The following is a 24,713-nucleotide window of genomic DNA, read 5'->3' as shown; positions in this document are numbered from 1 at the left end:
CGAGTACTTCAACCGTTCGTCGAAAGAAGGAGATACGAAAATGTTCTTGGAAATTCAGGAATAGAGAAATATAAGTCACTTAGAAATGAAATAAGTACAAAGTGCAGGGAAGATAAGGCAGACTGGCCGCATGAAAAATGTGAAGAAATTGAACAAGAAATGATTGTCGGAAGAACTGATTTAGCGCATGTAAGGAGTCGACAGGGTAGAGACAAGTGGCCCATCGGGACCGTCTGACCGCCTTGTCATCCTCAGTTAACGATGCGAATAGGAGGGGCGTGTGGTCAGCACACCGCTCTCCCGGTCATTACGATGGTTTTCTTTGACCGGAGCCGTTACTGTTGGGTCGAGTAGCTCCTCAATTGGCATCACGAGGCTGAGTGCACCCCGAAAAATGGCAACAGCGCATGGCGTCCCAGATGGTCACCCATTCAAGTGCCGGCCACGCCCGACAGCGCTTGACTTCGGTGATCTGACGGGAAAATGTGTATCCACTGCGGCATGGCCGTTGCCTCAGGGTAGAGACAGGGGATCCAATATTAGAAGCAGAATTTTAAAAAAAATCTTTTGGAAGACGTAAGCTGAAATAAGGCACAAGGGATGATACTATTCCATCGGAATTTCTGAACTCGTTAGGGGAAGTGGCAGCAAAACGACTGTTCACGTTGTTGCGTAGAATGTATGAGACTAGCGATATACCATAAGAAATTTGGAAGAACATCATTCTCACAGTTTCGAAAATAGCAAGAGCCGACAAGTGCGAGTATTGTCGCACAATCAAATTATCAACCCAGGCAGAGACACAGATTGGGAAACATTCAGGAAATAATTGAATACATGGGGTGCAATTGCTGCACTGATATTAAAAAGTCGGCAGAGGAGAAGAATTCGTGGCCGGCCACATCAAACCAATCGGAAGACCGATGACTAAGAAAAACTAGTAATAAGGAGAACACCACCTATTACGACATTACAAAGCCATACTAATAGCTCTTACAACGTTGGTGAAAGAAGCTAGAGTCTTGTTAGACTCATACACACACAAATGGCTTGTTTTCAAGGTTCATGCACAAAAATCAATGTACATCAGTTGCTCCATCCTTACTTATTAGGAGGATTGCCCAGAAAGTAATGCACGGCGTTTTTTTCCTCAGCCGAAAACAATGCTACGAATGCGAAGCTTTACGCACGTATTATTTGAAGTCTCATGAGTGAGCTTATCAGGTTATCGTCACTTCCGACGGATAGCGTACTGCCGGACAGTTTGAAAATTGCGTCTGTAGATGCTGTACGTTACAAGCAAGGTGCCGTCATTGAATTTCTCACCGTAGAGAAAGAAATTGTGGGCAATACACACAAACGCTTGTGCAAAGTCTATGGACCATCTTCTGTCGACAGAAGGAGGCACGGAGGGTAAGGTCATCAGAAGGCGGTTCGACGGAGCTCCACGAATTTTTTCATTTCCACTCGTCGCCTCTTGAATTTTTAAATCTTTCACCCAGTTCCATCTTTATGAAATCATGTGTTCAATCTCATTGATAATGAAATTGCCGTAGCATCTAGGCAGGCCCCTGTTCCTGCGTGTAGGCAACACAATGTGCAGAGATCAAAGTGAGCCATATCGACATAGCATCCCTGCTCATGAGCTTCTCAAACAGAAACATATGTATGAATGATAAGTCCACAGCATAATCATTCCCTGCACATAGCGTATATATGGCATTGTTGGTATCTACTTTGTGCTGTTGTGCTGACATGCATATCCAAGCATGTACTGTACTTCAGGCCAACCTGATATTCGTTGCATGCCGCTTTCATGCAGCTGCATTTCAAATAACCAGCAATGTAACAACGCGTCAGGAAACGTCTCACAGATGGTACACCAGCAATATTTCATTTTCCAATAGAATAATTTTACAAAGTGGTTCCAATGGCTCTGAGCACTATGGGACTTAATTTCTTAGGTCTTCAGTCCCCTAGAACTTAGAACTACTTAAACCTAACTAACCTAAGGACATCACACACATCCATGCCCGTGGCAGGATTCGAACCTGCGACCGTAGCGGTCGTGCGGTTCCAGACTGGAGCGCCTGGAACCGGTCGGCCACCCGACCGGCAATAATTTTACAACAGAAGGACATTCGTAGCATTATTTCCAGCCACAGAGCTCCCGTGACCTTTCCAAGGTGTATCATAGCAGAACAACCGCATGGTGTCTGTGTCCCAGCACGAATCGCTGCGTCTGAGAGCTGCAGAAAAGTTTCCAGGATAGAGAACAAGCTTTCTCGTTTACATCTTAGCCTATGACGAGAGTCTGTGATGCCATACTGGACCCATGAAATTGGTTTATGATTGCATTTACGTATAGTCTCCATTAAAATGGGTTGCTTTATGAAGATACAAGTTTGGAGTTCATTTAGCCCAATATTTTACTAACATAATTTGAAAAACGAATTCAGTCTTTCATTAGGACTTTGGATGGCAGTTTAGACTGTCATCAGGTCCACATCTAGTAACTGGTGGTGGGTAGGCAACTACTCTATGACTCATATTTATCACATTATCCCTCTGCCAGGCACTTCAATGTGGTTTGCAGAGTATCGATGTAGAACAACTACCTCCTAGTTCACAATATTGTTTCCTTATTATAACAGCTGTTCTCAGTACCAAGACGTGCTCATGAAAAACTACGTCCTGATATGTAGGTCAGAGTAACAGTTTCCTCAGTTGAAGGTGTTCCAAAGGACAATGAAGACAACAGAGCAGTTATGTTTATGGTATGTGTGGAGCTTCCTATGGATGACGTCTGGAATTAGCATGAGTTTTCATGAATGATTTCAGTACTGTGTTACATGATAAAAATCTTTCTCCAATTGTATAAAATCAGAATATGAAAACCCATTACATTCGAATAATTAATCAACGCCAAAAAATGAAATGTGTATTGGTACGATTGCAAGTAGTTAATTATCTTCATTTGCATTTTTATTTTGATCTGCGTGGTATATATAAGTATGAAGCCATTTGGAATTACACTCTGATGAGCCGGCAGCCCTCGGTTGAGCAGCGAGGCTCTGCTGCGATCGGACAGAGGGATCACCCCTAGGGTGAATTCTCAGGACGCACTGGATGGGCCCAGGTCATTACAACTCACTCGACCAGATATTCCTTGCGAGTTGCTGCAATTGGACACTAGGCACTCCACAGGCAATATACATACACTCAAGCTCATAAATTAAGGATAACAGCAGAATGTGGTACCAAACAACGTGGCACTACACCAAACTGGTGTTAAAGCATAGGCACGTAGGGAACACACAAGACACAGGTCTTGGTGATATGTTGAGAAAACTGTCCCGAAACATGTGTGCTACAAAACGCCACTGTTTCCTGCACATGTACCCCGACATCAATATAGGATATGATCACCATGCACACGTACACAAGCCGCACAACGGGTTGGCATACTCTGGATAAGGTGGTCGAGCAGCTGCCGGGGTGTAGCCTTCCATTCTTGCACCAGTGCCTGTCGGAGCACCTAAAGCGTCCTAGGGATTTGAAGGCGTCCAGCGATACGTCGACCGAGAGCATCCCAGACGTGCTCGATGCGGTTTAGGTCTGGAGAACAGGCAGGCCACTCCATCCGCCTGATATGTTCTGTTTGAAGCTACTCCTCCACGATGGCCGCTCGGTGGGGCCGTGCGTTATCATCCATCAGGAGGAAAGTGGGACCCAGTGCACCCCTGAAAAGTACCGAAACACCTCAGCTGTTACAGTTCCTCTGTCAAATACATACAGGGGTATACGAGCACCAACCATAATCCTACCCCACACCAACAAACCACGACCTCCATACACGTCCCTTTCAAGGACATTAAGGGGTTGATATCTGGTTCCTGGTTCACGCCAGATGAAAAACCCTGCGAGAATTACTGTTCAGACTATACCTCGACTCGTCCATGAACATAATCTGGGACTACTGTTCCAACGACCATGTACTGTGCCGGCCGCTGGTGGCCGAGCGTTTCTGGCGCTACAGTCTGGAACCGCGCGACAGCTACGGTCGCAGGTTCGAATCCTGCCTCGGACATGGATGTGTGTGTTGTCCTTAGGTTAGTTAGGTTTAAGTAGTTCTAAGTTGTAGGGGACTTATGACCTCAGCAGTTGAGTCCCATAGTGCTCAGAGCCATTTGAACCATTTGAACCATGTACTGTGTTCTTGACACCAGACTTTACGGGCTCTCCTGTGACCAGGGGTCAGTGGAATGCACCTTGCAGGTCTCTGGGCGAATAAACCATGTCTGTTCAGTCGTCTGTAGACCGTGTGTCTGGAGACAACTGTTCCAGTGGGTGCGGTAAGGTCCCGAGCAAGGCTACCTGCAGTACTCCGTGGTCGTCTGCGGGCACTGATAGTGGGATATCGGTCTTCTTGTGGTGTCGTACACTGTGACGTCCCGTACTGTAGCGCCTGGAAACGTTTCCTGTCTGCTGGAATCTTTGCCATAATCTTGAGATCACACTTTTTGGCGCACAGAGGGCCCGTGCTACGACCTGCTGTGTTTGACCAGCCTCCAGTCACCCTAGTATATTACCCGTCATTAATATGTGTTCTTTGATCCATTTTCAACACACAATTAGCACGTCTGAAAACGTCTGCACACTGACTCGCTGCACCGTACTCTGACATGCACCAACACACCTCTGCGTATGTGGACTGCTGCCAGCGCCACCGTGCGGCGACCGCAAGTCAAATGCCATGCATGGTCATACCCCGAGGTGATTTAAACCCGCAAACTGCCCACCAGAGCGTCGTTTCACCATGTATCAGCATTATCCTTAATTTATGAGCATGAGTGTAGATAAGGTCTCTTGCGGTTTAAGGCTTCCACACTATAAGAAATGCCAGAATTGGCTAATGTAAATAAACCAGAGGCTAGAGAGAGAAACTCGGCGGTGCTGCTGAGATCCCACTTCAATGACCACCGATAGAGATAGGCAGATAGATAGATTGACAGACAGACAGTTAGATAGACAGAGAGAGAGAGAGAGAAATACGTTTTTTCAGCATTAAATGTTAGGAAGCCCGTTACTTGTTGACCACCTGAAGAAAAACTCAGGGAAGGGAACGAGCATCGTTTAAGCAATCTTTTTACTGGTCGGTGTTCGAAATATCTGTAGCTCAGCCAATACAAGACTTGCATTCATATTGGAATTTTCTGACCACAGATGCAATGCATTCCCTTCTTAGTACTATCTCTCTTTTATAATAATATCACAACAATCAGGGTACAACATCATGACCAACACTGTCTCATTTTTATTCGTGGTTAACAGAATCTTGAACCAGGCCCTTCAGTCTGATAAGCCTAGGTTTTGTTTTAGAATTATTTCTTGTCAGATGATTATGAGTCACTTTGACGTAATAAACCGAATTAATTGTAAATGTTTCATTTAGTAGTGTTGAATTCCTAATAATTTATCTTAGAAGGTGTCTAATTAACTTGTGTCAAGTAACAATGCTGATTAGCATACTTTCGGGATACACAATCCTACGTATGCATGATTTTTGACGACTCTTGCTCAGGAATCGTTGATTTACGACATCCTGACGTAACAGATTTGGCAGAAAGTCTTATATCACTGTCTAAAAAGTAACTAAATTCACTAAATGTAAATTATCTTTTAGATGCTCGCTAGTAACCATTTCTGTGTTTATTTCGGTAAGGTGAGGTTGGTATATGTCCACCCGAAGAACCATCGTTGAAGTTTTGGAGGAGACTATCTATTTCGTGTACTTTGTATGTTAGGAAGGGATAGAATTTTAGTGTATACGAGAGTGTTGAGATATTTTAGGTTGATTAATTTTCTTGAATGACAGGTGGGTTAAAGGTTCAACCGTTGTGTTAGGTACTGTGAAAGTTTACCATAGCGAGGGCTAGAAATGTAGCATGGATGGGCGAAGTACAGAGACAAATTTCAGAGTACATTAGGCAATGGTTCATATATGAAGGGACCAGAAGAAGATAAATACTAGAGAGTAGTGTGAAGTGCAAAGCTTTTCAGAACGAAAGTAATAATAATAATGAGCAGTCAGGAATAGACTAAAGCCGATGTATCTGAAGTAGAGCTTGGGAGAGCAGATGAGACTGAAACTTATAAACAGTGGAAAATTCAGAAGTTTCACCCCACGAAATAGCAGCATAGAGTGATGATACTTGTGGGCCAACGCTTTAGCCACCTGCAACATCCGACTTACGGGGGTATCTAGTGGAATAGTTTAAGACAAATCAAGAGGAACAGTTTAGGACTAGTGCAGAGAAGAGAAAAATGACACACAATTTAAGAAACCATGTGATGCGCTCGGGAAGAGGGAAGATTTATTAAAAAATGACCAGAGAAAATTAAGAAAATCGAAGAAACCAGTAATGCGCAATTTGAGCAAAATAAAAAGCAATTCAAAAACTGAAATGAAAAGACAGACGAACAAATAGAAGCCATGGATCAGAACGACGAGCTGTATTCAGTTACTAATGCAACGCTGTTTTCTGAAAGCGAACTTGTTTGATTCCCCACCCTTTTGATTACAAAACTCACTTTTTCAACATAATACCCCGTCAATGCTACGTCCTTCCGCTACCACTCCACTGGTCCACGTCGGAGGCAATGTCTTGATACATCAGTAGCCTCCATAATTCACGTACAGCTCGCAGTGAAGTGCATCCTTCATTGCGCCAAACGGATGGAAGCTGGAAAGTGCGAGATCTGAGCTTATTCCCTGCACATCTATGCAGGGTGCATAGGGAAGAACAGTCCAACGAAGTTTTGGGAATTTTCTTTCGGGTCTAAACTGCTATCTATAATCCTAATCAAAGACTGAAATCATTTAACTTCAAATTATGTTATTAAAATATGGGACTAAGTTAACTGCAATTTGGTATCTTCATAAAGCAACCCATTTTATGGAGGCCATACGTAAATACAATTAGGAACCAAATTCCTGCTTCCAGTATGGCATTGCAGAGTCTAAGCAATGGGCCAAGATGGCAATGAGGAAGCTTGTTCTCTATCCTGGAAGCTTTTCTGTAGCTCTCCGACGGAAGACTACGTGCTGGGTCACAGGCCACATGCGGTTTCTCTGCTATGATACACCTTGGAAAGGTCACGGCAGCTCCGTGACTGGAAATAATGCTGCAAATGTCTTTTTATTGACAAATTATTGCACTGGAAAATGAAAAATTGCTGCGTACCCTGTGGGAGAAGTTTCTGACGCGTTGTTACGTTGCTGGTTATTTAAAATGCAACAACATGAAAGTGGCATGTAACGAATATCAAGCTGTCCTGAAGTACATTACATGCTTGGATATACATATCAGCACTACAGCAAAAAGTAGGTACCAGTAATGCCATATATATGTTGTTTATAAGGAAAGATTATGTTGTGGGCTTATCATTCATACATATAATGTTTCTGTTTGAGAAGGTCACGAGTAGGAAAGCTATGTTGGTTCTGGTTCACTTAGTTCTTCCTGTGAACTTTGCTACTAGGATATGCAAATGCTCTGAGACTGCTATCGATAACATCTTTGTAGACAAATCTAGGGAAAAAGTCATATCACAAAACCAGTAGTGAATAAGATATCTGATCATGACATGCAGCGTCCAGTGTTAAATGTTGAAACTTGTCAGAATAAAACAAATCTATTAAATCTGAATACAGGAGGGTAAAAAATAAGTGAAAAACTGAGAAATTCAGGCAATTGCTCAAAGGCACGAACTGGATAGATGTTTACAATACTTCTGACTCAAATGGGAAATACAAAGCATTCATTAAAAAAGTTACCTCCACTTTTGAAAATCGTTTTCCCCTAAAGGTAATTCAAATCACAGAGAACTCAAAAAGTAAACTGTGGATTACAGAAGGAATGAAGATACCATATGGGACAAAAAAAAGGGTTGTATCTACTATCTAGAAACAGCTTTGATATTAGAATTGTAATATATTACAAAGAATACCGCAAAATATTGAAGCAGATAATCCAGAAATCGAAGCAGCTTTATTATAAGATAAAGATAATTACATCAGGCAACAAAATAAAAACTGTATGGGATATAGTGAAGACAGAGACAGGTGGGGCCAAAAAGGAAGAGGAACAGATAGCTCTAAAAATAAATGAGACTTTGGTAACAAGTACATGTAGTGTTGCAAACCTTTTAAACAATTACTTCATTTCTGTTACTGACAGCTTAGGGTTATAAGTTTCAGTGAACAGCGCAGTGCAGTATCTGAGACCAGTCTTTAAAAATAACTTTAGTAGAATGGAAATGACACTCACGTCTCCCAGAGAAGTAGTATCCATTATGAAATCCTTAAAATATAAGTATTTCAGTGGGTATGATAACATACTCATGTGAGTTGAGTTCTATCTTTAGTTATTTGTGCAATCAATCTCTTGTCAGCAGGACATTTCCAGTCTGGCTAAAATATGCTGAAGTTAAGCCTCTTTACAAGAAGGGGGATAAAGAGATACCATCAAACTATCGACCAACTTAACTTTTGTCGGCTTTCTCAAAAATATTTGGAAAAGTTGTGTTCAAGCATCTCGTTAAGCATCTGACTGCAAATAATATATTGTCAAATCATAGTTTGGATTTCTTAAGGGTTCTAATATAGAGAAAGCTATTTACATTTACAGTGAGTATGTACATAAGTCATTAGATAATAAATCTTCCTGATAGATTAAAACTCTGTGGGCAAGTGCTTTACAAACTGAGCTGCCCGGGTACGACTCACGACCCGTCCCCACAGCTTCAATTCTGCCAGGACCTCGTCTCCTCCTTCCAAACTTCACAGAAGCGCTTCTGCGAACCTTGCAGAACTAGCACTCCTGGAAGAAAGGATATTGCGGAGACATGGCTCAGCCACAGCCTAGGGGATGTTTCCAGAATGAGATTTTCACTCTGCAGCGGAGTGTGTGCTGATATGAATCCTTCCTGACAGTCAGTCTTCATCTGTCTGCGAATTAATTATATATGGTGTTCCATAAGGTTCCATCATGGGTCCATTGCTTTTTCTTGTTTACATTAATGACCTCTCATCAGTTACATCGCCAGATGCTATGTTTGTTTTGTTTGCATATGATAAAACATTGCAATAAGTAGCAAGTCAAGTACAGATTCAGAGATAGCTGCTAATCAAATTTTCACTGACGTTAATAAGTGGTTTGAAGGTATTTCACTGTCATTAAACTTTGAGAAAACGTACTATATGCAGTTCAAAACGTGTAAGAAATTTCCTTCCAGCATGTGTATAATATATGAAGACATGTGGGTCCCAGAGGTTGACAATTTTTAAAATCTGGAATTACCACTCAATAATATATTCAGTTGGGAAGGGCATACCACAGAACTGCACAAGTGCCTCAACAAATCTGTATTTGCAGTGAGAATTATGTCAGGTGTAGGCGATATAAATATAAAAAATCTTGCTTACTTTGCTTACTTTCATTCTATTATGTCATATGGGATCATATTCTGTGGTAATTCATCAAACCAAGCAAAAGCTTTTAGGTTGGAAAAGCTTATGATAAGAATCATTTGTGGAGTAAATTCAAAAACATCACGCAGAAACATTCGTATTCTAACCACTGCTTCTCAGTATATTTATTCCTTAATGAAATTTGTTACAAGTGGTACATCTCTATTTCCAACCAATAGCTCAATACATAGTATCAGGAACACATAGTATCAGGAACACACATTTTCAATAAATTGCCAACAACGATTAAAAACTTGGTTTCATATAATGCACAGTTTAGAGTTTAAAAGACTTTTTGGTAGGCAACTCCTTATACTCCATAGTTGAGTATCTTAACAGAGACTGTTAAGCCAGCTTAAGTAAAAATAGCTGTTACGTTTCAGTTTTGACAGCACTTGGTCATGACATCTACATCTACATCTACAATTATACTTCGCAAGCCACGCAACGGCGTGTGGCGGAGGGCACTTTACGTGCCGCTGTCATTACCTCCCTTTCCTGTTACAGTCGCGTATGGTTCGCGGGAAGAACGACTGTCTGAAAGCCTCCGTGCGCGCTCTAATCTCTCTAATTTTACATTCGTGATCTCCTCTGGAGGTATAAGTAGGGGGAAGCAATATATTCGATACCTCATCCAGAAACGCACCCTCTCGAAACCTGGCGAGCAAGCTACACCGCGATGCAGAGCGCCTCTCTTGCAGAGTCTGCCACTTGAGTTTATTAAACATCTCCGTAACGCTATCACGGTTACCAAATAACCCTGTGACGAAACGCGCCGCTCTTCTTTGGATCTTCTCTATCTCCTCCGTCAACCCGATCTGGTACGGATGCCACACTGATGAGCATTACTCAAGTATAGGTCGAACGAGTGTTTTGTAAGCCGCCTCCTTTGTTGATGGACTACATTTTCTAAGCACTCTCCCAATGAATCTCAACCTGGTACCCGCCTTACCAACAATTAATTTTATATGATCATTCCACTTCAAATCGTTCCGCACGCATACTCCCAGATATTTTACAGAAGTAACTGCTACCAGTGTTTGTTCCGCTATCATATAATCATACAATAAAGGATCCTTCTTTCTATGTATTCGCAATACATTACATTTGTCTATGTTAAAGCAGTTGCCACTCCCTGCACCAAGTGCCCATCCGCTGCAGATCTTCCTGCATTTCGCTACAATTTTCTAATGCTGCAACTTCTCTGTATACTACAGCATCATCCGCGAAAAACCGCATGGAACTTCCGACACTATCTACTAGGTCATTTATATATATTGTGAAAAGCAATGGTCCCATAACACTCCCCTGTGGCACGCCAGAGGTTACTTTAACGTCTGTAGACGTCTCTCCATTGATAACAACATGCTGTGTTCTGTTTGCTAAAAACTCTTCAATCCAGCCACACAGCTGGTCTGATATTCCGTAGGCTCTTACTTTGTTTATCAGGCGACAGTGCGGAACTGTATCGAACGCCTTCAGGAAGTCAAGAAAAATAGCATCTACCTGGGAGCCTGTATCTAATATTTGCTGGGTCTCATGAACAAATAAAGCGAGTTGGGTCTCACACGATCGCTGTTTCCGGAGTCCATGTTGATTCCTACATAGTAGATTCTGGGTTTCAAAAAACGACATGATACTCGAGCAAAAAACATGTTCTAAAATTCTACAACAGATCGACGTCAGAGATATAGGTCTATAGTTTTGCGCATCTGCTCGACGACCCTTCTTGAAGACTGGGACTACCTGTGCTCCTTTCCAATAATTTGGAACCTTCCGTTCCTCTAGAGACTTGCGGTACACGGCTGTTAGAAGGGGGGCAAGTTCTTTCGCGTACTCTGTGTAGAATCGAATTGGTATCCCGTCAGGTCCAGTGGACTTTCCTCTGTTGAGTGATTCCAGTTGCTTTTCTATTCCTTGGACACTTATTTTGATGTCAGATTAGGTATTTTGTGTATGATAAATTTATTAATAGGGCATAACAATGTTTCATTCTGACAGCGTGTTAATTCTGTAAATATTAGCTCTTCCAGTTTACCGCATTGTATTCACCTATTTCGACAATCTCCTGACAAATGATCAGGTTACTAAGTATTATATTCAAATGTTTTATGTTATGTTATACTTCCTGATATGTTCCACGCCCACGAGAATCATCTCATTTCTTGGGTCTATGGAACGAAAACTGAATCTAATCTCTAATCTTTGATCTCTGCACATTGGGTTGCGTACACACCGGAACAGGGGCCTGCCTAGATGCTAGGGCGATAAGCTTGAACACATGAATTAATAAAGATGGAACTGGGTGAGAGATTTAAAAATTCAAGAGGCGACCAGTGGGAGATTAAAATAACTATAAGATGGTGACTGTGGGAAATTTGAAAAAAAAAATTAGCATTTATTAAAAACTAAAAAGCCCATATGAGTACTCTATTTTTACAAGACATTAATACTTAACAAGGCGCTGGCAGAGTGAGGGGGAGGAGGGGGAAATATACAAATTGGATTCCTTAAAATGAAGAGCTTGTGACAGCCTAGTATTTTAGTGGACATTGAAATGAAATATTATGTCCACATCTAAAAAATGTCAGTGAAAGACACACACACACACACACTCACACACACACACACATACACACACACACACACACACACACACACATACACACACACAAGCTGACTTATGTCAGACCTGCGTTGTAATGGAGAAACAGAAGCTCGTCTGCGCCTTTTTGTGGAGTCGAACACTCTGAAGTCGTTTCTTCAATATCCTGATGATAGCACAGTACACTTCAGAGTTGATCCTTGCACAGTGAAGGAGGATATCAAACAGAATAACACCCTAATAGTCCCAGAAAACCATCGCCATGACTTTAACGGCTAAGGGTGTAGCTATGGAGTTTTTCTTCGGAGGGGAGGTGTAGTGTCACCACTCGGTGTATTGCCGTTGTGTTTCTGTTTCGAAATGATGAACCCTTGTTTTATCGCCTGAGACGATGTTCGAGAAAAACTTGTCACGATCGGCATCGTAGGGCGCAAACAATTCCGCACAGAAGGTGCTTCGTCGCTCTTCGTGTACTTCTGTTAGGCAGCCATTAACCCGGTAGCACACGCCTTTGCGTACCTGCAACAGAGCGACGAGTGGGTCACCACTTCCAACAGAGCCGTCTCGTTGAGCTGCGAGGTGTCTGATTGTGATTCATCGGTCACCTCGAATGAGTGTGTCCGCACTTCCAGATTGCACGTAAGACAGGTGTGTGCGGCCAGCCGGCTCGCGGGAAACAGGATTTCGTGACCTTCTTGGGAACGTGTTACATTAGTTATCGAATGCCCCTAGTCAAAAACTGTTGCAAAGGATTGTACAATCAGATTGTATGGAATTTATGTGAATTGTGCTGTTAATAAATGTCTTTTAAACTTGTGTGAGGTGACAACAGTCAGATGAGGGAATGAGATATGAGAGACTATGAATGGGAGATGTAATGAGAGAGTGAATGGGCGTTGAACTACGGCAGAACAGCTGTCACCCGCGCACACGGACCGGACCATGTAAAACTGGGCCTTTTTTCTCCTTTCTAACCGATTCCTGCAGCGTCCAACCGCCGAGGCTTACTTGTTGTCAAGAGAAGGGGACAATTACGACACAACTAACCCCCACCCCCATAGCACTACAAGAACACCATTGGTTCACCGCCTGCACCACAGAGTGTCCTGCAGCGGTGCCACTACCAAGATGAGCGAGTGTCATCAGCGTTATCTGCATATGCACTGTTTATGATCTCAAGGGGGAACTTCATCTAGCCTATCGTCAAATCGCTGCGTATTAACAAGCACTACGAGACCTTATTTAAAAGCGTAAAGAACACGAGGCTGTTATTTCGTACGGAATTAACTTATAAATTGTTGTTACATGAGAGCAGAGGTCTGACCACTACCTTACACTAACACTGGTAACAATCCACATTGTTGAGCGAAGGACAAAAAACACTTCAATTTTGAGAGGCATTTGTTCAAATTATTCCAACGCCTGCATTTAAAAAATTAATGTGCACGACTGTGATCTAACCATAAGTTTGGATTTACATAGACAAATTAAGATCACCAACAGTGTCAACAACTGAACCTCAAATTCTGTATGTGTCTATGCAACAACGATAGTAACGAAAGACGTTACGCTGTGGACGATTTTGCATCACAATCAGTCTGCCTTTGTGAGACTAGGATCAATCCGCTACACTGAAATAAAGATACTTCCATGAACACTAATCATTACTTGTACCAATACTGTGATATTGCGATTCCTTTGTGAAATAATTCATTGTGCCTCCCACCGACGACACTTCTGTGTGATTCTTTACAAAGGATGATGGGACCTGTAGATCTTACGAATGAACATTATCAATGATTTGTGAACTTTTGTTATTTTGTCTTACGTAGTCATGATCTTTACTGGAAGACATACTTATGGAAATCTTCAACTCCATCAGAAAATTATTTAAAACTGAACACATCAATTGTAATCTTATTCATAGACTTGTACTTCATTTCAAACACAGTGGCACAAGTGAAGTTTTTGTATACATATATGAATTTGGTAGTTGTGCTTGAACTAGTAATACGTTATGTCTGCTTGTATGTATTCTGCTGTATGTCAACTTGTATCATGTATCTATTTGAATTTAGAATTTTTTTCCGTTGCCATATATGCAATGGCTTTTGTGTTTCTTGTACCATCTATCTTAGTATTTGATGATGTACTGTTCTGGATTTTGTCATACTACAATATCGCATATATTTTACAAGACCATGAGGTCAACATCAAAAACTGTACAGAACATACTTGGACATCTTTTCGCATCATTTTGGGATTAAACATCGAATTTTGGAAGATTACCTCCATTGTCCTCGTCAACAGCAACTGCCTGTCAAAACCGCTGCTGTGGTGGTGGCCTTATATAGCTCACAGATACAGGGTGTTTCAAAAATGACCGGTATATTTGAAACGGCAATACAAACTAAACGAGCAGCGATAGAAATACACCGTTTGTTGCAATATGCTTGGGACAACAGTACATTTTCAGGCAGACAAACTTTAGAAATTACAGTAGTTACAATTGTCAACAACAGATGGCGCTGCGGTCTGGGAAACTCTATAGTACGATATTTTCCACATATCCACCATGCGTAGCAATAATATGGCGTAGTCTCTGAATGAAATTACCCGAAACCTTTGACAACGTGTCTGGCGGAATGGCTTCACATGCAGATGAGATGTACTGCTTCAGCTGTTCAATTGTTTATGGATTCTGGCGGTACACCTGGTCTTTCAAGTGTCCCCACAGAAAGAAGTCACAGGGGTTCATGTTGGCGAATAGGGAGGCCAATCCACGCCACCTCCTGTATGTTTCGGATAGCCCAAAGCAATCACACGATCATCGAAATATTCATTCAGGAAATTAAAGACGTCGGCCGTGCGATGTGGCCGGGCACCATCTTGCATAAACCACGAGGTGTTCGCAGTGTCGTCTAAGGCAGTTTGTACCGCCACAAATTCACGAAGAATGTCCAGATAGCGTGATGCAGTAATCGTTTCGGATCTGAAAAATGGGCCAATGATTCCTTTGGAAGAAATGGAGGCCCAGACCAGTACTTTTTGAGGATGCAGGGACGATGGGACTGCAACATGGGGCTTTTCGGTTCCCCATATGCGCCAGTTCTGTTTATTGACGAAGCCGTCCAGGTAAAAATAAGCTTCGTCAGTAAACCAAATGCTGCCCACATGCATATCGCCGTCATCAATCCTGTGCACTATATCGTTAGCGAATGTCTCTCGTGCAGCAATGGTAGCGGCGCTGAGGGGTTGCCGCGTTTGAATTTTGTATGGATAGAGGTGTAAACTCTGGCGCATGAGACGACATGTGGATGTTGGCGTCATTTGGACCGCAGCTGCAACACGACGAGCGGAAACCCGAGGCCGCTGTTGGATCACCTGCTGCACTAGCTGCGCGTTGCCCTCTGTGGTTGCCGTACGCAGTCGCCCTACCTTTCCAGCACGTTCATCCGTCACGTTCCCAGTCCGTTGAAATTTTTCAAACAGATCCTTTATTTATTTTCGGTCCTTTGGCTACATTAAACCTCCGTTGAAAACTTCGTCTTGTAGCAACAACACTGTGTTCTAGGCGGTGGAATTCCAACACCAGAAAAATGCTCTGTTCTAAGGAATAAACCATGTTGTCCACAGCACACTTGCACGTTGTGAACAGCACACGCTTACAGCAGAAAGACGACGTACAGAATGGCGCACCCACAGACTGCGTTGTCTTCTATATCTTTCACATCACTTGCAGCGCCATCTGTTGTTGAAAATTGTAACTACTGTAATTTCGAAAGTTTGTCCGCCTGAAAATGTACTGTTGTCCCAAGCATATTGCAACAAACGGTGTTTTTCTATCGCTGCTCGTTTAGTTTTTATTGCCGTTCCAAATATACCGGTCATTTTTGAAACACCCTGTAGCTTCTGTTTGGTGGTAATTACGTAATGCTGTAGAGGATGGTGTCAACGTGTGTGCCGGTGGTGTGTCCATTCCCGTAGCAGCGTAAACATTGCGGTGCTTACCTCCGCCTCTTCTCTTCATTGAGAGTTCGCTTCCACGCACCGCTAAGACTATTCTGCGACCTCGTAAGAAGATAAAGGAGATGCTGTGCCCTGTTAAGGACAGTCTTGGCCTGAACATTCCCGGCCTTTATAAACTTCCTTGTGAGTGAGGAATCAATTACACTGCTCAGTCCATCTGTACCGTTTCCGACTGCTGTATGTATTAAACATCGAGAAGTGCAGAAATATGCAGCTGTCGAGCACAGCCTTAGAAACAAACACAAAATACTGTTTGACAAAACAAAAGTTTTCTCCCAGTCTCCAAGATTCTGGGATTCTGTAATTAAAGACGGTGTAGAACTAAGAATGTGCGAGAAGAACGTCACAGTGACAGCGGACATAATCTTGGTTTTGCTTGGAAGTGAGGTACCGAGAAATAGCAGAGATTTTTGTCTGTATGCACATACTGTGTGTGCATACAGTAAACACTGCAATAGTATAGTTGGCTGTTTTGTTTCAGACGAAAGTTGTGGTATTCATCAAAGGAGTAAAGTAACATATTTATTTTGATTGCTTCTCGATCTATTAAATTTAGATGTATGTTTGTCACAACCATGATTGTAAGTATAGTTTGTTAAAAAACATGCCTTTTTTGTTAATTGTGAGAATATAAGTTGACCGTTACTAAATTATAAGTGTAAATTCATTGCACCCAAAAGAAATTTGGACTGAATATTTAATTTGTGTAAATTCCGCACAAGTGAATGGGTCTGTAAATTCAATAGATTAATCTGAAAATGTGATACCTTTCCATTTGTAGCGTCCAGCTATGCGCTGGGGTTCTCTCCCCGTTTTTGTACATATAAATTCAGAAAGCATAAAATAGCTCATCATCATAGCGAGCATTTAAAAGCCTATTTACCTTTGTCCGTAACGATATGCTAGATGTGGGAGGCCACACAACATGATCTTTCACAGCAGCAATAGATAACTCAGCAACGATGTCCTACCATTCATTAGAACCTGAAACCTAATTTGCACCTGGTGAAACTCTACGTGTTACTATTACTGCTCAGTAGCGGGACAGTAACCGAATATCTGTTTACCAAAATTACTGACTCATGTGTTAGTTTATGTAAGACAGCAACATGAAGGCCAGGCAACGCGCCACTGTCAAGTAGAGTAAATACAAAGCGTACGATGTTTTTCTGGGTCGCGAGTCGTACTTGGGCAGCTCAGCTGGCAGAGCACTTGACCGCTGAAGAGGCTCCTTCTGGCACAAAGTTTTTCTCTGCCAGGAGGTTTCATATCAGCGCACCTCCGGTTGCAAATAGGAACAAGCTTCTTGAATTTTACTCATGAAATAATGCGAGTTACATAGGATCTTCTTCCTACAAAAACGTCATGTTGCCAGCAACTGCAGATTTCTGCACTTCTCAATATTTGATACATACAGCAGTCGTAAACGGTCCAGATGGACTGACCAGTGTAATTGCTTCCACACACGCAAAATTACAAGGCAGATCTCTGCCCTTTAAGTTTAACTTTATGCAATTATTATCTTTATATCTGAAAATCCATTTGTATGTAGAGCAAACCTTTTGAGATCTCTCGTATATACACTCCTGGAAATTGAAATAAGAACACCGTGAATTCATTGTCCCAGGAAGGGGAAACTTTATTGACACATTCCTGGGGTCAGATACATCACATGATCACACTGACAGAACCACAGGCACATAGACACAGGCAACAGAGCATGCACAATGTCGGCACTAGTACAGTGTATATCCACCTTTCGCAGCAATGCAGGCTGCTATTCTCCCATGGAGACGATCGTAGAGATGCTGGATGTAGTCCTGTGGAACGGCTTGCCATGCCATTTCCACCTGGCGCCTCAGTTGGACCAGCGTTCGTGCTGGACGTGCAGACCGCGTGAGACGACGCTTCATCCAGTCCCAAACATGCTCAATGGGGGACAGATCCGGAGATCTTGCTGGCCAGGGTAGTTGACTTACACCTTCTAGAGCACGTTGGGTGGCACGGGATACATGCGGACGTGCATTGTCCTGTTGGAACGGCAAGTTCCCTTGCCGGTCTAGGAATGGTAGAACGATGGGTTCGATGACGGTTTGGATGTACCGTGCACTATTCAGTGTCCCCTCGACGATCACCAGTGGTGTACGGCCAGTGTAGGAGATCGCTCCCCACACCATGATGCCAGGTGTTGGCCCTGTGTGCCTCGGTCGTATGCAGTCCTGATTGTGGCGCTCACCTGCACGGCGCCAAACACGCATACGACCATCATTGGCACCAAGGCAGAAGCGACTCTCATCGCTGAAGACGACACGTCTCCATTCGTCCCTCCATTCACGCCTGTCGCGACACCACTGGAGGCGGGCTGCACGATGTTGGGGCGTCAGCGGAAGACGGCCTAACGGTGTGCGGGACCGTAGCCCAGCTTCATGGAGACGGTTGCGAATGGTCCTCGCCGATACCCCAGGAGCAACAGTGTCCCTAATTTGCTGGGAAGTGGCGGTGCGGTCCCCTACGGCACTGCGTAGGATCCTACGGTCTTGGCGTGCATCCGTGCGTCGCTGCGGTCCGGTCCCAGGTCGACGGGCACGTGCACCTTCCGCCGACCACTGGCGACAACATCGATGTACTGTGGAGACCTCACGCCCCACGTGTTGAGCAATTCGGCGGTACGTCCACCCGGCCTCCCGCATGCCCACTATACGCCCTCGCTCAAAGTCCGTCAACTGCACATACGGTTCACGTCCACGCTGTCGCGGCATGCTACCAGTGTTAAAGACTGCGATGGAGCTCCGTATGCCACGGCAAACTGGCTGACACTGACGGCGGCGGTGCACAAATGCTGCGCAGCTAGCGCCATTCGACGGCCAACAGCGCGGTTCCTCGTGTGTCCGCTGTGCCGTGCGTGTGATCATTGCTTGTACAGCCCTCTCGCAGTGTCCGGAGCAAGTATGGTGGGTCTGACACACCGGTGTCAATGTGTTCTTTTTTCCATTTCCAGGAGTGTAATTTTGTCGGCAGGTCTACAACCAGTCTTGTTCGCGGTGACGTTTTCAACCAGGCACTGTTATCGTTGTGGTACTTACGAGTGCATGTTGTTGCTTGACTACAGCCAACGATGCTTTCCAATGCTCTTTCAGCGTCTTTTCATATTGAACAATATGTCACCTGGCAAGCATTAATGTAGTTTATAGTACACTGTAACGCGCTTTTCCAAATATTCACTTTTACATCTACAATTGTATCCCCATTATTTTTGCTCGGGTCTTGTACAGTGCTTTTATATTCTGATGGATTGTACATAATTTTCTTAGGCTATCTTCCTACATGTGTTACATATCTGAACATGACTGTAGATAGCAACCGAAACTAATTATCGAACTTTAATTGTGATACGATAATTCCGGGATAGGTATTAAAAGTTTTTTCCTTCAGATAATTTTGTTTAATAAACCAAGTAAGACCGGCGTCTCTTCCCTGACCATGTTAGGTTTTTCTGAAGCTATATATTGACTTTAAGTAGAAGAGAAAACCCTCCGTAGGGATATATCAACTTACAGATTCAAGATCCAACTTCATAGACCCACGTAACGTCGTCTGAAATACGTGATTCTGTTTTCTTGAAAAATCAATCTTAAGCTTCAGGAGAAGCTAGCATCGTTGAATTTATGATATCATGGAGAAAAGTAAAGCGATAACTACTATCAAAAGTGTTCATAACAGCAACATATCAGCACCTATCCGCGATCGGATACCTACGAGCAGAGTAATACGAGAAAATACTCCCAAACTAAATTCGTCACGTAAACATAGCCTTCGTCACAACAGGCATTGCATTGCCTGCTCGACACGATGAAAGCATACTTCTAGACATCAGAACACTGCAGAAAGTGCTTCTTTCCCATAGCAAATCCAGAGTCGAAGTGTAATGTCGTACCAGTTTCAGATGAGGAGGACCACATGTCCAGCATCCACTAATGCGACTACTGGTTTCGAGCAGAGCGACTCGCCAAAGACTTAAGTTTGTCACAGTGATCAAGGGTTTTCTAAAGAGCTTGTATCACTATATAGAAAGTGATCAGAGCAAGTTCTCACAGACTGCTGCACATACGCAGTCCAATCACATTAATGGGACCAGCTGTCAAAAGCCTGAATAGCCACCTTTTCCACCGTGGACTGCTGCGAGACGTGCAGGGAGAGAGTCACTGAGGTTCTGGAAGGTACCTACATGGATAAGGAGCCTTTACCGACTGCAGTGCCGTGGCCAGCTTCGCTAGGTTTCTCGGCTGAGGATTCATCGTGCGAACAGCCCGATGAAGGTCGTCCCACAGATTCCCATTTGGGTTTCAATCAGAGGAGTTTGGTGGACAGAGGAATACGGCAAACTCATCCAGGTACCGTTCAAACCACACATGTACACTGCGAGTTGTGTGACGCCTTGCTTTGTCCTGCTAGAAGATGCCATCGTGCTGAGAAACATTAAGGTGTATATAGAAGTGAATATGACCCCCAAGGATAGATGCATAGATTTGTTGATCCATTGTGCCTCCCAGGTCACCCAGGGAAGCCACGAAAATATTACCCAGACCACAACACCCTACACGACAACGACCATCTGCCTGATGGAGCACAAAACGTGATTCACCTGAAAGAGCCATCTGCGGCCAATCAATGAAAGTCCATCAACCTGTATTTTCGTGCAAATTAATGCCTTCGTCGGCGATGAACAGCAGTCGCCACGGTTGCACGAGTCAGGTGCCTACTGCGGAGGTCTATACGTAGCAACGTTCGATGAACGTGTGTCGAGCAGACACTGTTGGTAGCCTCTTGGTTCATCCGGGCTCAACAGTTGCACGTCTCCAGACGTAAAGTTTGGAAGGTAGGAGACGAGTAATCGGCAGAAGTAAAGCTGTGAGGAGGGGGCATGAGTTGTGCTTGGGTAGCTCAGTTGGTAGAGCACTTGCCCGTGAAAGGCAAAGGTCCCGAGTTCGAGTCTCTGTCTGGCACAGAATTTTAATCTGCCAGGAAGTTTCAGTTGCACGTATATTCACCCGTCAAATCTCCGCAGCCGTCGCTCAGTCCTGTCATCTATGGCCCTAGATTTGTAAACAATTTCCTCGGTGCCGGTGTTAGACAGCGCCATTTTCCCATAAACTCTATGCTTTAATCATGGTGACAGGTGAACAGTTTACAAACTTAGCTGTTTCGGAAATGTTTCCATCCTTGGTCCGAAGGCCAATGATAATGCTCTTTGCACTTTTTCCACGTGCCCCCCCCCCCCATTCCACTCCTTAAAAATCCTCCACTCCTAGTGGTGCCGCCTCCCGTCTGTGATGCTGCTGCAGAATGACGTCGAACATAGGCAGGGGTCACATTAACGTGACAGGCCCATGCGTAAATATCGCGATTTATACCAAAGATGGCCGAGCGGTTCTAGGCGCTACGTCTGGAAGCGCGCGACCGCTACGGTCGCGGGTTCGAATCCTGCCTCGGGCATGGATGTTTGTGATGTCCTTAGGTTAGTTAGGTTTAAGTAGCTCTAAGTTCTAGGGGACTGATGACCTCAGAAGTTAAGTCCCATAGTGCTCAGAGCCATTTGAACCATTTGAACACTTTGATTTTACCTTGCCTTGGAAGCCCTTTTTCTTTCCATATCGCGGCTGGGTAACGCACGTTAACAGCCCGTTTCCCATTGAGACTTCGTTTTTTTTTGTTTTTTTTTTATTTCGAGTGCTCCAGAAGATTTTCTTAATTTTTCAAGTTTTTTCTGCACAAATATTTTACTTGCCGTTTGCATTGCTATGACTAAGATGCCATCTAGATTAATGTGTCAGCGCAGACTAAAAATTAAGCGTTCGTTCTCAGCAGAAGAAACAAAATGTGAAGGCCAAATGTTGTGGGACAATTTGGAAATATATCATGTTTAGTGATCATAAAATTCCTTCACCTTCCCACACTTTCTGCTAACAACCCGCAGTAAAAGCTGCTGAACGGCAATGCAACTGCATGTGACAGAGGACGTGCCTCCGCATTGCCGTACATTGTTTCAGAAGATATATTTGTCACTGTGATGATGGGTATGGGTGACAGTGGAAAATTATAATTCCGTGGGAGCGAGCTACGTAAATACACTCCTGGAAATGGAAAAAAGAACACATTGACACCGGTGTGTCAGACCCACCATACTTGCTCCGGACACTGCGAGAGGGCTGTACAAGCAATGATCACACGCACGGCACAGCGGACACACCAGGAACCGCGGTGTTGGCCGTCGAATGGCGCTAGCTGCGCAGCATTTGTGCACCGCCGCCGTCAGTGTCAGCCAGTTTGCCGTGGCATACGGAGCTCCATCGCAGTCTTTAACACTGGTAGCATGCCGCGACAGCGTGGACGTGAACCGTATGTGCAGTTGACGGACTTTGAGCGAGGGCGTATAGTGGGCATGCGGGAGGCCGGGTGGACGTACCGCCGAATTGCTCAACACGTGGGGCGTGAGGTCTCCACAGTACATCGATGTTGTCGCCAGTGGTCGGCGGAAGGTGCACGTGCCCGTCGACCTGGGACCGGACCGCAGCGACGCACGGATGCACGCCAAGACCGTAGGATCCTACGCAGTGCCGTAGGGGACCGCACCGCCACTTCCCAGCAAATTAGGGACACTGTTGCTCCTGGGGTATCGGCGAGGACCATTCGCAACCGTCTCCATGAAGCTGGGCTACGGTCCCGCACACCGTTAGGCCGTCTTCCGCTCACGCCCCAACATCGTGCAGCCCGCCTCCAGTGGTGTCGCGACAGGCGTGAATGGAGGGACGAATGGGGACGTGTCGTCTTCAGCGATGAGAGTCGCTTCTGCCTTGGTGCCAATGATGGTCGTATGCGTGTTTGGCGCCGTGCAGGTGAGCGCCACAATCAGGACTGCATACGATCGAGGCACACAGGGCCAACACCCGGCATCATGGTGTGGGGAGCGATCTCCTACACTGGCCGTACACCACTGGTGATCGTCGAGGGGACACTGAATAGTGCACGGTACATCCAAACCGTCATCGAACCCATCGTTCTACCATTCCTAGACCGGCAAGGGAACTTGCTGTTCCAACAGGACAATGCACGTCCGCATGTATCCCGTGCCACCCAACGTGCTCTAGAAGGTGTAAGTCAACTACCCTGGCCAGCAAGATCTCCGGATCTGTTCCCCATTGAGCATGTTTGGGACTGGATGAAGCGTCGTCTCACGTGGTCTGCACGTCCAGCACGAACGCTGGTCCAACTGAGGCACCAGGTGGAAATGGCATGGCAAGCCGTTCCACAGGACTACATCCAGCATCTCTACGATCGTCTCCATGGGAGAATAGCAGCCTGCATTGCTGCGAAAGGTGGATATACATTGTACTAGTGCCGACATTGTGCATGCTCTGTTGCCTGTGTATGTGCCTGTGGTTCTGTCAGTGTGATCATGTGATGTATCTAACCCCAGGAATGTGTCAATAAAGTTTCCCCTTCCTGGGACAATGAACTCACGGTGTTCTTATTTCAATTTCCAGGAGTGTATCACAGACAGCACGTTTACTGATCTGTGCCGGAACTGATTATGTTGCCTGGGACACTTCCGGATTGGATGCAGATGACATTACGTGAAATGGGCGGGTTTTGTGACTGAAATTAGTCATGGTAAATGGAAATATTGTAGCTCACATTGTTCTTCAGAGAATAGTGATTGAAGTTCAGTTTCCTTAAAGTATTATGCGATAATATCAACCTTCGGAACAGCGTGTGTCTGGAGAATAACAAATGTCTCGTTACTACCGGACTAGCAAACAGAACGTTGTATTGTTCTTACTGTGCTGGGTTTGAGCTGCACTGCATCTTATGACCTCTTTCCGCTTCGCTGCAGATATCTCTCGACCCACATACCGATAGCTCTAAATCAGCTGGCAACACTTTCTAACTCAAAGACACCGTAACGAAGTGCGCGCTGGCATGACAATACCAGACCCCCTACACTCGCCCTCTCCGCCTCTCATGCATCTACAACGTCAAAAACTTGCCGAGAATTATGTAATTCAAATGTTCAAATGTTTGTGAAATCTTATGGGACTTAACTGCTAAGGTCATCATTCCCTAAGCTTACACACTATTTAACCTAAATTCTCCTAAGGATAAACACACATACCCATGCCCGAGGGACGACTCGAACCTCCGCTGGGACCAGCCTCACAGTCCATGACTGCAGCGCCTGAGACCGCTCGGCTAATCCCGCGCGGCAATTATGTAATTAGAATTGTCCTAACAGGAAGATTAACGTTCGATTACAACACTCTACCATAATACACGCGTTATTTATGTAGATATACTTCGAAAACCTTTCATTAACAGCTCAGTTTTAGTTCCAGCATCCCGGAACTAGATTCATACCTAATCGTCCAAAGATAACCTTAAAGAGACTTATGCCAGTGCTTAATTAGTCGCTAGAATAACTGGTCATTTGCTGTTCAAAAATTCTATTTTGTTGACGCGTTTCGGGGACAGCCCATCAACCGAACATCT

At 44.3% G+C, this 24,713-nt stretch overlaps 1 pseudogene; it reads right to left on the bottom strand.

Moving 5' to 3' along the window:
• Positions 1 to 395: 395 nt before the first annotated feature.
• Positions 396 to 513, bottom strand: LOC126238106 (5S ribosomal RNA; annotated as a pseudogene).
• Positions 514 to 24,713: the final 24,200 nt, after the last annotated feature.

Source organism: Schistocerca nitens, chromosome 2 (genome assembly GCF_023898315.1).
Source record: "Schistocerca nitens isolate TAMUIC-IGC-003100 chromosome 2, iqSchNite1.1, whole genome shotgun sequence".
Lineage (NCBI taxonomy): Eukaryota > Metazoa > Arthropoda > Insecta > Orthoptera > Acrididae > Schistocerca > Schistocerca nitens.
The sequence above is the reverse complement of the archived record's forward strand: the minus strand, read 5'-3'. Positions and strand labels throughout refer to the sequence as shown.